Genomic DNA, 16348 nt, shown 5'->3' with positions numbered 1-16348 from the left:
ACGATTTTCGTCGCTAGAAGATGTTGTCGAAGTCAAACCCCATGTTTTGGAGGTGTCTCATTCGGAGAGGAAAAAGTGCTTCTACAATTGGTTTCATCGCATGCAAAATTGTAGAAATCAAGCTGGAGAATGCTTTAGAAAAAAAGGTTTTGATGATAAATATTCCCGCTTTCATTATTAGCCAGAAAGTTTTCAAGCAGCCCTCTTAAAGATTTAACAGATATGTATATAACGAATGGAAGGCCCGGTGGGTATTTCAGTGTCACATTTGAAGACAGTCGGAACCTTAGTTGTTTAAGTAGTTTTGTATGTCAAGTGTCTGATAGGAGAAGAACAAGACATAGTGGAGGTATACCTCTCACATAGTCAACTCTGCAATTTGGGCGTTTTCGAGTGTTGTTGTTGTTGCGGCGTGGTGTTTCGTTGTGGATGTAGTGCCAGTCACCCTTGAGGTTGACCTCGTTAATTGTTGAGTTATGTTGCCCGTTGCCGCGGACCCAGTGAGTCCTTTGTGCAGTTCGTGAGGCCAGCATGTTCATTGTTGGTGGTCCTGTGATGTGTGTTTTTCCGCTGGTAAACTGGTGGGGGCCACCAGTTCCGGGCTGTTTTGAGTCCAACTGGTAGTAGACTTTAGCTAGGAAGCCTGACCCGATACTTCCCTACATCTTCGGGTCTAGACAGGCAGTTGGTGTTGGCTGTGGTTTGGAACCAAGTCGCCGGCAGAGCCTGGATACGAAAGTGGAGTTGGATAATCAAGCGGTTGCCTGACCCAAAGATGAGCGATCACGCCCAAATGCATGTGAGCGATTTGGTACTCATGCATTTGAGCAGGGGCGTTTGTAGATGCACTAAACACGTCGCCATATACAATCCCAGCAAAATTTGAAGGAAGGGGTTCCATGCGATTACATGATTTCATGGCATCTTTTGGATTGGTTCAAACGAAGTCGTGAAAGATCCGATCTTTTCATTCGAATTTGAACCAATACAAAGGAAGTCGTGAAAGATAAGATCTTTTCATCAGCATTTGAACCCATTCCATCGATCCAATATCACTAAATGTTGACAGGAATACTCATGGCGATAACAGCCAGGTACTGCATCGACAAAATTTTGTTGTGCTGATGCACCTGTAAAGTCTTCGTCTCCTCATCAAAATGGTCCACTGGTATTATGAGGATGCAGTCTGTAGCAGCCTTCAGGGCGAAGATCCCTAACATTTGTTGCATATCACACTGGCGTCATCGGTATGTTGCTTTGTAAAAGATCAACAAGGTTTCTTAATCAACAATCAAGTGCTTCTGGACAGCGAATTCAGGACCTTGTTTCTACTTTTGATCTTGGCGGTGTGGTTTTCGCGGACGACTTAAGCATATTATCGAGTGTTACATCCAAATATTTTGGGCTAGTTGGGTCGATAGTTCAGGGAAAGCATTATTTTAGCCAGCCATGTGGTGAATAGTTTGGAACAAATGCACAAAGTCAGCTATATCGATATTTAACCTATCATATACGATATAGAAGATAGGATCCAATCATCCGCCTACATTACTATATCTATGCCGCCTGGATGATGTGCAATTTCAGAAAGGTAAAGGTAGATAAGTTCCAACAATATCATAATCCTGTCGCGAACTCCCTGTCTCACTATAGGGATCTTCAACTTTTTATTTCTGATTTCCACAAACGACTGGCGTCACACATATACGTGATTATCCAACGTTTCAAACATGGCTGGAAGGAAATCTTCCTCGATGATACCGAAAACCTCCAATAACTCAAGAGCCACCATGACTGTTAGTTCCCAGAGCCTGTTCTGGTTCAGTGCTCGACTCAGTGGATATGGCGTGTAATTGTAGTGTTCATTTTCCGGAATACATGTTGATGTTGGGCAACTGGTAACGAGCTTTTTATCATTGGGAAGTGTTGCGTCTCTAGAATCGTCGCTACTTACAACAGTGGAAAATCGGCCTGTACGATTTGCTGCTGGTGGCAACCTTTCCTAGCTTCACTAGCGGAACCAACCTGTCAACTTTCCTGGTTCTGATAAAATATGGGTGATTAGCGATAAGTTGAAGACAATTTTCAAAAACTCAACTCCGGGTTCATCCAGTTGCTTAAGCATTGCTATTGAGGTTACGAGTGGACCCAATGCTTTGGATTATTTCACGTTTAATATGACATTGCAACATCTAGCATCGTAAATTGTGGTGTATTTACTCTGCTAAGAGGTCCCTTTTACGGCTTAGGGCAAAGCCCTTTCACTGTCGGAACGCTCTATAAATTACCGGTTAATATAACAAGCCCACCTTTTCGGATTTGTAGCTATCACGCTGTCGAAAGTAACAGCCCTTTTCCCCATTCGAGAGTGATTTATCGGTGGCCCACAATTTACTTGATCATATACCAATATTGCATTACCGCTGGTGGTCTGGCCACTTTTTTTAAACTCCCTAACTCTTGCGTCGACAGGTTTCGTACGGCGAAGCTTGTCACGCCATCGCTAGTCCCGCCACCTCTGCTTGAAGATTTTGTATAAGGTTGGGTACACGGCCGGCAGGAATGTAGTGAGCGGCAACAGCTATCATGATGTCTCGAAGAATAATCTCGGCTACCAGAGGATCTAAGGCTGCGTTGATTGGTAAATTCTCTGAACCCTTGTCAATCAGTTTTTCCACTCAGAAAAATTCGTTGGTCAGATAGTTTGGTTGGTCGGTAGTTTGCTAACGCAGACTATAATAGGGAGTTAGTGGGAGTCGAGGGAGGGAGTCGACGGATGCCACAATGATGATGTCTGGCGAGCTGTGGCAATCTCCTCTTACCCTCGTAGAAGCAAAATGTGGAGTTAACAGTTTGCTTGGCCATTGCTTTACCCTTCTGATCATAATTGCCTACGATGGAATACGAATGTTTATGACGAACATTGAAGTCCCATAGCACCAGAAGGTTATTGCCATCCAAAAGGGAACTAATGTCGGGCATATAACGCAGGGCACAATTATTCATCTGCGGTATTTATACTTTAAGCAACTCTACCTAGGCAGTCTCACTTTACTTCTCAAGTCAAACCCAAGCGAGAGAGTTCTGTACTGGACTGACTGGGAAGGCAAGTCCTCCTCCTCCGCATTTTGCACCATTCATTCGTAAAACGTCCATTACAACGTTGCAAGCTATGGCTTCCTGGATTGCGGTAACCATGATGTCCCTCCAACTCGCAAAGTATACAATTTCGTTTACTATGTTGCGGAGACCGTTGGAATTGAATGCCAGGTACGATGCATTTTCGAGGCGATTCATTGTTAGATGCTGCGATTGTTGTTGTTGTTGGGGAGACTGTGGGGCTGTTTCGTATTACGACGACGAATTTGACCCGTTGAAAGATGATCTGGCGCCAAATGCAGCAACATAACTCATACTCGCAGTAGTCTTGAAAGCGGATAAGTCCAGAGCAGTCTCGAAAGTGCACCCATTTTCTACATCCTGTCTTTGTTGCGGAGACCGTTGCAGTTGAATTGCAGGTACCATGAATTTTCGGGGCGCTTCGCTGTTAGATGCTGCGATTGTTGTTGTTGGAGAGACTGTGGGGCTGTTTCGTATTCCGACGACGAATTTGGAGACCCGTTGGGAGATGATCTGGTGCCTAATGCAGCAACATAACTCCTATCGCAGTAGTCCTGCAAGCGGATGAGATCAGAGCAGTCTTGAAAGTACACACATTCTCTACATCCATTATGGATCTGGCAAAAAGGGAACAGACACATAGGTCCGTGGTTCTTCTCTATCCCGGCAATGACTAATAGAACTCGGAACAGGTATTTGCGGGATATATTACGGCTCTTGTTGTGAAGAAATACACGTAACTGTTGATGTGTCGTTCCTAGTTCGCAGATTCTTCCAAATCAGTCCGCCGTGAAATTGCACGCCTCCGTTAACTTCCTTGCCTTGTTACAGTAGTGGAACCATATTTTCATACATTTACCTTAGTATTACCGTTTAGTTGTGAACTTATTCGGGCGGTTCATATAACACACAAATTTATGATATTGCCACGCCTATCCTCGTTTTCTACCAGATTGATGACCATGGTTTCCTGCATTGCGGTAACCATGATGTACCTCCGACTGGCAAAGTATACAATTTGTTGTTGTTGGGGAGACTGTGGGACTGCCTCGTTCCGTTTCGACGACGAAGGTGGAGACACACTGGGGGATGATCTGGCGCCTAATGCAGCAACATAACTCCTATCGCAGTAGTCCTGCAAGCGGATGAGATCAGAGCACTCTTGAAAGTGCCCCCATTCTCTACATCCATTACGGATGTGGCAAAAAGGGAACAACAGACACACAGGCCCGGGGTTCTTCTCTATCCCGGCAATGACTAATAGAACTCGGAACAGTTATTTGCGGGATATATTACAGCTCTCGTTGTGAAGAAATACGCTTAACTGTTGAGGTGACGTCCCTAGTTCTAAGATTCTTCCAAATCAGTCCGCCGTGAAATTGCACGCTTCCGTTAACTTCCTTGCCTTGTTACAGTAGTGGAACCATATTTTCATACATTTACTTCAGCATTACCGTTAAGTTGTGAACTTATTCGGGCGGTTCATATAACACACACATTTATTGGGAACTGCCACGCCTATCACCCTTTTCTATCAAATTCGGAAGTAATTTTAAAGTTGACCACAATTTACTCAAACCTCTACCAATGTTGCATTGCCTCAGGTGGTCTTTACCCTTTGGGTTCACCTACTAGAATGTTGACTTCTAGAGCAAATTTCCTACTTTTTGGACTCAGAGTTATGCATACTTCTCCTCTGGAAAGTTTAGTCTCTTTTCAATTATTCAAGAGGTGCGACCGGTGAATAATTTTCCCAGCTTCCACGATTTGATGCTCTCTGAAGTGGAGATAGTCGATGTACTTTGGAACCCATACTGATAATTTGCTTCATAGTTCAGAAAGGCCTTTTTTTGTAATAGTAATTATCTTCGAGCTAAGGAAATAACAGGTGTTTAGGATACACTATTTATTAGACCTGATGGGTTTGTAAGAGTTGGTGTTGTATCAGCATAGGTTTGATGATAGGCTGGCCGAAACGCTTTTGGTTTCGGGACTGCAACGTATATGACGGTTTCTAATGCGGGACAGACGCAATAAAACTCTGTCTCTTAAATGAAATGAAATATTATCAAGGTTTTGAATAAAGGTAAGTTTTTGACAAATAGAAAATATTTTCCAATGGACCCCTTGGATTGGATAATCCTTGCCAATTATGCCTACATTATTCTAGTCTTTCGAAGTCATTTCTTAAATGGCCATTGTAGGGTATTTCATAAAACCAGACTGTTGTTGTCTTCTTATTCATATTCAGTTCATTCAATTCAGCCAAACACCACACACTCGCTCATTTGTACGCACACACACACTCACACAAACCACCAACAAAATAATGAACGATCGACGAACGAGGCAAAATAAACTAAACAGCTGCTTCCGGTGCTTGATTGATAGTGAACTGCTTCAGAGTGCTTGTTTGTATGACGACAAGCGGCAACGGCAGCAGAGCACACCACACACCATCACTAACAGCGTCGGCGGCCGGCGTTAACAGTTGCCGACGACGACGACCAGAAAGCAATAAACAACAACTAGAAGAGTAATAGAGTCAGTGGTGTGCAGAGGGGCACCTACATACAAAAGCGGTGGCCATATGTGTTGTGGTGCGTTGGCAAGTTCTGCCGGTCGCCTTCTTGCGACTGCCTGCATCCATGCAATTGGAATGGTGCAAATACCAAAAGACAACTCCAAAAAATCTCCAAGAGTAGCAGAAATAGTTTCTTCGAAAATAAAAAAAAACAACTCCACCTCTTCGTTTCTTCTTCTTCGAGTTTTTGAATATTGAACGGATCCATTTGTTCCGACATGTTGTGTAGTAGTAGGAATGTATCGGTGCGTAGTATGACATACCCCTATCGTCGAAAATGTGCGTGTGCTCATCAGCATCATCAAGTGGTGCGTGTGTGTGCTCTCGCTTGTCTACTCCACGTCGTTGTTGAGTTTATTTTTAGTCCGTGGGGGCCTTTCAAAAAAAAGAAGAAAAAAGTGCACGCATTTTAAAAACAAGTGAAGGGAGGCGGAAGCCATGAATGCACCACCACGCACAGCAGAGGTGGGCATTATTTTTGGGCTTATTTTAGAATCAAAGTGAAGTCAGCTCCCCAAGGGAGTGTGGGGGTACTTGTTGTTGTTTGAATTTTGTACACGCCACCCCATGCATTAAACACCACCGACAACACATTGAATATAGTTTTAGGGGGGTCTTAGCGGTTGTAAAGAGTTTTTTATATGAGAAAAAATTGAAAAAAATTGAAGCGACAATTTGTTCCAAAAATAAAATTAGACATTTCGAGTTATTATTCTTTTATTTATTATTATTTTATAATTATTCTTTTTGGAATAAATTACTAAGGTGGGGCTTGAACCGAAATTCAAATCGTGATTTTGGTACTACGGAGATTTTTGTTAACACTTGCTTTAAGCCAATAGTCCGTACTTGGGTTTATCAGAATGCTCCGTACTTGTGTTTATCGGCCTATAGCCAGAAATTGTCAGCAATTTGTTCCGAAAGACGGGGGAAGATAATGTCTACGTATAAATGCATGGAGGGAAAAACTCAGTTGAATTTCAATCCCGAGCACAAGTATCACCTTAGACTCTGAATACGGTTGGAAAAGTAAAAACGTACAAAAAACTCATGCGGAAGTTGAAGATGGCTGGAGATATTGACAAGAAAGTGTCATCTATCGTGAAGGCATCCCAAAGGACAAGACAATCACACGGCAGCCGATGGATACAACATTTTGCGGAAGGACCACACAAGAAGCTGTAGTGTTATAAGTTAACGATAAATCTATCAATGTGAACTACCTTAATATTTATCAAATGTTAGTAGGATTAAGTCGATCAGGTGTAATTTTATTGTTTTTATGGTTCAGAATAGGATAAGTAAAAAATCCAGTATGAAGTAACGTTATATTTAATATATAAGGACGATGATTATAAAAATGTGTGTTCCCGCACATTTTTAATGGTAAAAGTAGTGAAAAAGCGAACTGTGAAAAATGTGATACGCATACAACTTTATTCAAAAAGGTACGGGAACGGAAAAATGAAAAAGAAAAACGGGAACAAATGTCAAAGTCGGCTTGGCAGACATGTTATTTTTTTCACTCTCAAATTTGTCGTGTAAAAAGAGAAGTGAACATTTTACAACATGTTTGTGTACGGGAACGGTTTTTCGGATAAAATGTGTAAAAGTGGTAAAAATTTTAAAAACTTTTTAGTTCTGGAACAAAGCTAATGTCCGAAATTATACAGAGCTTAAGTCCATATTTACATTAGACAATTTTCCTTGCGGCAATAATCAGTTTGATGGAGAGGTGAGGCATATGGTAACCCTTTGCCACTCAACACCCTCTCTCACCTACAAACTGACGATTGCCGCAAGGAAAATTGCCTAATGTAAATATGGACTAACATTTCTAAGAATTCAATTAAACACCTTTTATTTTGCGCTAACCAGTATTGGCATTGACTAAAGGCCAGAACAGAATCAATCGTCGCTTGCTTTGCCTGCTTCCCAAATGTCAAATTATAAAGGAATGCCAGAGCCTCCTAAAGGAGAACGCAGGCGGATTTGCAAAGAGGCTCTGGCATTCCTTTATAATTTGACATTTGGGGAAGCAAGCAAAGCAAGCGACGATTGATTCTGTTCTGGCCTTACTAGCTGTTCTTGCCAAACCCATGTCCCTTTTAGATCCCGTGGCGTCATAATGCGCTGGCAAATAACACATGCCTAGTTGAAAAGAAGAAGTTGCCAACTATCTCTACAAAGCGGTGGAGGAAGATCGTCTTTACTTATACTCTAGTCCGTCCAGTACAGACCTATCGCACTTGAGCTTGACTCTAGTGACCCATACACACAGAGAAGAGATATTGTTGGAACAATCATATTCTATGAGCAAAATAGTGTATTTTAAAAATCTGAAAATATATATTGTTGTTTCAACCATATATTTTTTATTAGCAAACATGATGACACAAAATATATTGTTGCGCCAACAATACATATTTTAAGAATTTTAAAATACATTATTTTGCTCTTAGAATATGATTGTTCCAACAATATTTTTTCTCTGCGTGTACATGGAATGTATGGGACTGCCGAGGAAGACTTGCTTAATGTCTACATACCGCCGATGAAAAGTTGTTCTCTACGTTATATGCCTGATATTTGTTCGCTTTTGGAGGGTGCTAGGCGACTTTAATGTTCATCATGAATGGACTTTGGCATCATCATTTGGCTTTGGGGAACAGCGCTGGCCGAGCAAATTGATATCATCACATTTTGCTCGGTGGACAAAGACGCTCCTACGAGGAAAATGCCGCAGCTAGCCAGACATCACCTTTGTGCCCGGTGTGGTAAGTGACGTCGTTTCCCTTGATCCGGACCACCACCCTATCATCGTCTCTATTAACAGACCACCCGACTTCATAACCTCTGACCACCGTACTTTTATGAGTAATGGAAGAGCTGATTGCCAAGGATACAGAGAATTCACCGCTTTAGAAAGTTGTCAATCCGCCCAGATGTTCAGGTAGCTTAGAGAATTTTCTGGGACATCATCACAGCTGCAGTCACGCTTTACATACATACCTGATGGTCGAATACCAGAAATTAGGCCAAATTTCGCAGCCAATGAACATGATGAGATTTGTCATACGAACCCTGTAGACCCAAGATTTAAAGTTCATTTAGACTACTCTGGATTTATCAATTATCTGGCTTTATTTGACGTATGTTGTATGAAAATGACAACTTAAATCCACTGGATTTGCTAAATCCAGCATAGTCTAAATCAGGCATTAGGGAACTTCCTCTTGAGAGGCTAGTAGGCGAACAAATTCGGAATAAGCGACTAGACCACCTGACGCATTGGTAGGTACCATCACAAAGTACGATAGCCGATGTTTCAGATTTCATTCCAAACACGAAATGATCGAAATCGTTGCAGAATCTCAATGGTAATATTTAAACAACTGGATTACCCTGGAGTTGAGTTTTTGACAAGTGTCCTCAATTAGTTGTTAGGCACCCATATTGAACCAGAAGTCTGGAAAGTTGACAGGATGGTTCCGCAGCTGAAGCCAGGCAAGGATGCCAGTAGAGGCGAATTTGTGGCCAGTAGCGTAGATTTTAGAGCCATGATGAGAAGCAGTTTCCCAGTTGCCCACCATCAGCTTGGATTCCGGAAAATGCATAGTACCACAATAGCATTACACGTCAACTGAACCGCAACAGCAGTCCTTAACTAATATGTGTGGATATATCAGTTAAGGACTGAACCAGAATAGGCTGTTTGACCGATGAGTCATTGTAGCTCCTGACATTTCGAAGGTTTTTAGTCAGCGTACGTAAAAATACTTTAAATAACATTTCCAATCGTTTCGTTTCGTATTTTCCATAGGCACAATACAAAACGAAACATAACCCACGTTGGCCGAGCTAGCTGTTTAGTTTTGTTTTGTTTACATTCGTGAGTGCGAACAAAACGAAAAGTACTCAACTCCACAAGAGCACATAGAAAACGGAATAGTACTAAACACATGTGGATAAATCAAAAACGTTTGGTGGTTGATAAAATTCACTGTGGTATGCTGATTGGTGGTTGATAAAATTCACTGTGGTATGCTGATGTTAACTTATAGGGTTGTTAATCACAATCACATGTGTGTGTGTTTGAGTGTGTCATTGACAATACGCACGGCAAACGTTTTCCAAAAATACTTTTTGTTTCGGTGGTGAATGAAACAACTCGGCAAAGCATAGCCGATGTTACATTTCAGCAGTCGTACGGTTTCCATCTTTTTACATTGAAAAGTTTGTGTTTTTGTTTTGGTTGTGAGAATAAAACGATTCAGAGAAGCTGAAAAGTTTGTGGCTTTGTGTGATTGGTACGAGAATCGTTTTGTTTGTTTCCGTTCATTGTTTTTAGTACCGTTGAGGACATATAGAAGACTTTCCTGGCTGTTATCTTCATGAGTATTCCTGCCACAATTTACTGCACAGACTTTGCATAACAAGGCACGTTATCTTTATGATCGAAAGAGAGTGATCCAAAGGTTCAAATGAGATCCACTAGATCAACAAAGAAGACGAAGATTTTAGCGCTGCATCAGTTTAACAAAATGTTGTCGATTCAGTACCTATCTGGGTGTTATCGTCATGAGTATTCCTGCCACAATTTAGTGGACAGACTTTGCATAAACAGGCACGTTATCATCATGATCGAGAGAGAGTGGTCCAAAGGTTCAAATGAGATTCACTAGATCAACGAGAATTGCCTCCTCATAATACCAGTGTACCATCTTCATGAGTAGAGGAAGATTTTACCGGTGCATCAGCACAAAATTTTTTTTTTTCGATTTTGTACCTACCTGGCTGTTATCGTCATGAGTATTCCTGCCACAATTTAGTGGACAGACTTTGCATAACCAGGCACGTTATCTTCATGATCGAGAGAGAGAGAGTGGTCCAAAGGTTCAAATGTAATCCACTAGATCAACGAAAGTGTTTAGAGTGAGCACCTACCATACGGTCTATCTCACAGTGATCTTAACCACGTCTGCCAACTCCCACATGTTTGGACGTTATCGCCCATCTATACTCCTGCCTCTCTTTGGGTCAGGCACACGGTTAATTATGTAACTCCACTTACGTGTCAAGACTATACTCGCGATTTGGTTCCAAATCACAGTCAAAACAAAGTGCCAGACTATATACGAAGATCTAGGGCCACCTGGCACCCGCAGTACCAGAATATAGCTTCTGGTCAAGCTTCCTAGCTAAAGTTGGACAAGCTTCATAGGTAACAGGTGGACTCAAAGCAGTCCGAAACTGGTGCCCCATCACTTTCCCAACAGAAAACATATATCACAGGACCACTAAAATTTACCGCGGCAACGGATAACATAACTCAATAATTAATGAGGCCACCCTCACGCCCAAATTACAGAGATGACTATGTAAGATGTCCTTCTCCTATCGAAGTCTTGACGTTCAAAACTACTTAAACAACTAAGGGTCCGAATGCCTACAAATGCCCCACTGAAATACGTGTGAGAGGTCCTCCTCCTATCAAACACTTGACGAGCAAAACTACTTAAACAACTAAGGGTCCGACTACCTATGTTCCAAATGTTCCACGGAATATTCACCCGCCCCCACCATCCGTTATACCCATATTTGTTAAATCTCTAATGTCATAATAGTAAGGATATTACGTCGGTATATGCCTCCAGACATCGGTCATCCCACGTTCACATAAATGCGTCAGGGACATACCTCTTACATGCAAAAATTCATTTAGAGAGCCAGGCCCCGTCACTAAGAGTCACAGACTCATGCGAAAACCGAAATCTGGGCTGTCCAGTACGAATGTAACGCCATGAATGTATTCGTACGTCATCCTTCCATTGTCACTGTACATCCTCCTTGTCCGCCACGTGTTGCTGCTCCCAAAGGATTGCACTACTGATTGCACTAATATTCTCATGCACCAGATCAGGAGGTCCGAACCAATCAATCTCAGGAAGTTGCAAACGCTTCAGTTTATATTATTATTATTTATTGCCCCACATCAAAGGTCAGGGCGCCAAGTCACACCAGCAGCGCATCCCTGTCTCACAGATAAGACTTGCTAACATCACTACAAGCTGACACGACTAGAACTTTCTCCGTCCCATAACAGAATCAGCACGCACAGAACTCCTGCTCAAGCCCCAGTCTGTCAGCAAGACCAATCTGACCATACCAGAAACAGCTGTCAAGTTATCCTTCAACCCATTAAAGTGTGACAGGAAGTTCATTTTATCTTTTTGGAAAGTTTACAGTTTTTAGCCTAAGTGTACTCAGGTCAGTTTGACATATGACCATGTGTTGGGTTGTTTACTGTGCCTTGATTGAGACACCTCCAAAACATGGCTTTTGAACGCATTACAACATCTTCTGGCGACGAAAATCGTATTTTTTCTTGACTAGCTGGAATCAAATGAAGTCATTGGATCCCCAGTCGGGGCTGTACGGCGTATGATCCATCAATTCTACGTTTTGTCCGGTCAAACTGGCGCTGGTTTGAATCGATGTGTGAGAGCTCGCATTGTCATGATGCAGAACAATTCGTCTTCTCTTGGTCGTTTTTCGAATTTCTCAGGAGACTTCAGGCTAAAAAACTGTAGTGTAATGTTCAGAATTAACCGTCCTTCATTTCTCAAGCCGTAGAGTCGCCCATACGGTCAGTATTGCCGAAGAGACAGGCGAACATTTGCTTCGAAGGTCTATTTCCATGAACAACTCTGGTTGGATTTGCCTCGCTTTCGGAGACCCAAACTGTCGATTTCTGTTTTGTTTCGGACTTCTAAGAATAGATCCAAGATTCGTCATCTGTGACGACCTTATAAATGCCGTTTGAAGCACCGCGAATGTTTTTATGCACAATTTCTTGGCACTAATCCACGAGATCTTTTTTTTTAGCGATTGACCAATTTTGCTGAATCTAGCGAGAAAAATCAATTTTTGCGGCCAGGTGTTCATGCAATATCGAATGTTAGTTGGCGGAATAAATACCCAAGGATGTCTCTATATGACGGTATTTAACATGACGATCTTGGATTATCCGTACACGCACGGCTTAATTTTTTTCTGGCACAACGGCCGTTATTGGACGACCTTCTTTTTTTAGCGAGTGTCCGCCAGAAGGTTTTTTAGTGCCTCTCGTATTAAAATGCAATTTTTTATACCACACAAATTGTGTCTCCGCTAAGTGGTGTCTTCGCTAATCAAAATCGATTTTATTTTCCTTCGTTTACTTGGAGGCAAGGCTTGCATGGGGGTGACCAAAATGTAGCCTAAGGGACGGCAGCTGGTCCCTTAGTACCACTGACGGGCAGAGGTTGAGTCAACTGGTATGGTCGTCTGTGGATAGCGGGTGGCGCGGCAAGAACTGCATAAGCGGCACACGAACAGCGAAACGCGGACGTCGGACTTGGAGCAAGCGGTTCGCACTATAAACGTTTTTAACAGGAGGCGGGATGGATCCTCCAAATTGGCAGCCCCAATACCATCCTAGGACTCAGTAGGCCAATCACCCACTAGTCCGAATCAAAACACGATTAACGAAACTTCTACAACAAATAATGAAAATGAACAAACCCCCAACTCTTGAAGACTATTGGCTCACGGAAAAGGATACGAATAGGACAATGGAACGTCAGGACACTTAAAGAGACATCTAGACTCGCCCAGCTAATGAAATATAACCTAACCATATTAGGTATAAGTGAAATGAGATGGCCAAAAAGTGGAACGATCACAACAATGAACGGAAACATTGTCTTGTATAGCGGAAAGGAGAATAAACATGAAAATGGGGTGAGTTTCCTAATAGCAAAGCAGTATACTAAAGCACTTAAAGACTGGAAGCCAATCTCCGACCGCATAATAACGGCTCGGTTCCACACTAAATTAAAGAAATGCATTACCATTGTTCAATGCTATGCTCCAACAGAGGAATCTGAAGACTCTATAAAAGATGAATTTTACGACCAGGTCACAGCCACATTACACAACATCCCAAAAAGGCATATAACGGGCGACCTGAACGCCAAAATTGGTAACGATAACGCCGGGCTAACACAAATTATGGGAACTCACGCCATTGGCTCAAAAAATTCTAACGAAGAACGGTTTGTTGGGCTCTGCCAAACATTCAACCTGGTAATTGGCGGGTCAATCTTTCCCCACAAAATCATCCATAAATATACATGGACCTCACTTAATGGAACAATAAGAAACCAGATCGATCATATATGCATCAGTGGAAAGTGGAGAAGGAGTTTAGAGGACGTGCGTTCCAAAAGAGGAGCAGATATCGACAGCGACCGTGAGATAGTGGTTGCTGCAATAAAACTAAAACTCGAAAATATCCACAAAAAAAGAAGGCAAGCGACAAAAAAAAGGTTGATGTAGCAGCGCTACGAAACGTAGAAACAAAACATGAGGTCGGACAAAGATTAAATACACTATTGCCCTTAAATAATAAAACATGGAACGATACCTGCAGCCAACTATATGAACTAGGGAAAACTTCATAGGATACACCCAAACAAACAAGCGTAAACCATGGATATCAAACAAAACCTGGAAACTGATAGAAAAGAGAAACCTGCTCAAACCGCATCAAATAGACAACCCTGTCATAAAATAACAATATAAAAATGTTGCAAAGAAGGTCAAAATATCAGCAAGAAACGATAAGAGGGCATACTTCGACAACCTATCAAACGAATCAGAGGCAGCAGCAGGAGCCAACAATATGAAAGAGTTACATCAAACAATTATCAAATTAAAGGAAAACCCACAACCATTTAATCAAAGACAACAATGGTCAACTTCTTACGACAACCGAAGAGCAAACTGAAAGATGGAAACAACATTTCGAGAATATAAGTAACGATACTGAGGATACTGCAATTCTAAAACTAAAGAGAAATAAGTCCCCTGGAGAGGACGGCATACCCGCAGAGCTTCTTCAGACCAACTCGACAGCAGCTGCAGAAATACTGCTACCATACATTCAACAAGCGTGGATAGACGAGGAATTGCCTGAAACTGGGACGAAAGGAACAATCATAAAACTTCCAAAGAAAAACGATCTGACAGATTGCAATAATTGGCGGGGCATTACCCTCCTCAATACCAATATAAAATACTCGCAACAATAATAAATGACAGGCTAAGGATCGTGGAAAGGGGACTAAGAGATGATCAAGCTGGATTTAGACCCCACAGGAGCTGTCTGAATCAGACGAACACCATCCGGATAATCATTGAGCAATCGATAGAGTGGAGAACCCCGCTGTACTTAGTCTTTATCGACTTTAAAAAAACCTTCGATTCCATAAAAAGAACTGCGATATGGGATGCACTTCGGGCGAAAGGTGTTCCATTAAAAATAATACACATAATAAAAGCTATGTACCACAATGCTGCGCTCCAAGTCCGGCACAATGGGATGGCGAGCGAACCTTTCTACACCATGGGCGGCGTGAAACAGGGCTGCCCATTGTCACCACTGTTGTTTGCGGTGGTACTAGATGAGATCATGCTAATTCTAAGCAAGAAAAAAGAGGAATAACTTGGAACTTTCAACAACATCTGGAGGACCTCGACTATGCAGACGACATATCGTCGGTGTCATGCTTAAGTGTTCCATACGCCATTTTTGGCTTTTTGAGATACAGGTGATTTCTAGTGTTTTCCGGTATGCTCTTTCGCCTCAATAAAACATGGAGAGCAACGAGCATATCAACAAAAACAAAAATGAGACTATTCAATGCATGCGTGAAAAGCACACTCTAATGATAGCTATGGAAGCGAAATGATAGAATAAGTTGGAAAAAACATTGTAGAAGTCCTATGTTCCCATGAGGAATAAGGCTTGCCTCCATTTTTCCATATCATTTTTATGTTTCCCCTTCTATATCTGTGGACCCAGAGGAGCCAGAACCCAGTAGCAACAAAGCCCACAGATAATTTTTTATTGCAAATTCCCTTTTTACAACTTTTTTTCCTGTGAATAAAAAGACATTTTTGTTTTTATTTTATTTGTTGTTTTTAATTCATTTGTATCATTTATTATTAAATATACTTTATTTGTTAAAAAATAATAACAAAAATACATAAATGTAACTTAACACGTTGTTGTTGTTTTTATTTATTTTATGGTTTTTTATTCAGTTTTGATGCTTCTGCTGTAGTTATTTTTTGTTGTTTTTCTTTTTTGTTTTTTTTTTTAATTATGGAAAAATAATTAAATGGAATTATGTAAAAATTCTAAAAATTACTTAAAAACTGTTAAAAATTAAAATAATAATAATAATTACTCATAATTTATATTCATAATTTCTGTTGTTGTTTTTTTTTTGTTTTGCAATAATTAATTAATAATAATAGGTTATATACACATTATGTATATATAAATTAAATTTTGTTTTTGTTAAATTTCATTAACCATTTCAACTTGACTTAGATATTGAACAATATAAAATTAAAAAATAAAAAAAAATAAAACAAAAAAATTAAATAAGAAAACAAAAAATATTTTTTCTTTTAAATTAGAACAAACGGAATTTTTGAAAATGGTAAACGAAATAAAAAAAAAAACATTTGAAATTGAATTCGTTTGGTCATTTATAATGCCCTTTATTAACTGTGTCAGAGGGATTGAAA

Source organism: Musca autumnalis, unplaced genomic scaffold (assembly GCF_047663935.1).
Source record: "Musca autumnalis isolate F117 unplaced genomic scaffold, ASM4766393v1 scaffold_4, whole genome shotgun sequence".
NCBI lineage: Eukaryota > Metazoa > Arthropoda > Insecta > Diptera > Muscidae > Musca > Musca autumnalis.
This window is presented reverse-complemented; position numbering follows the sequence as displayed.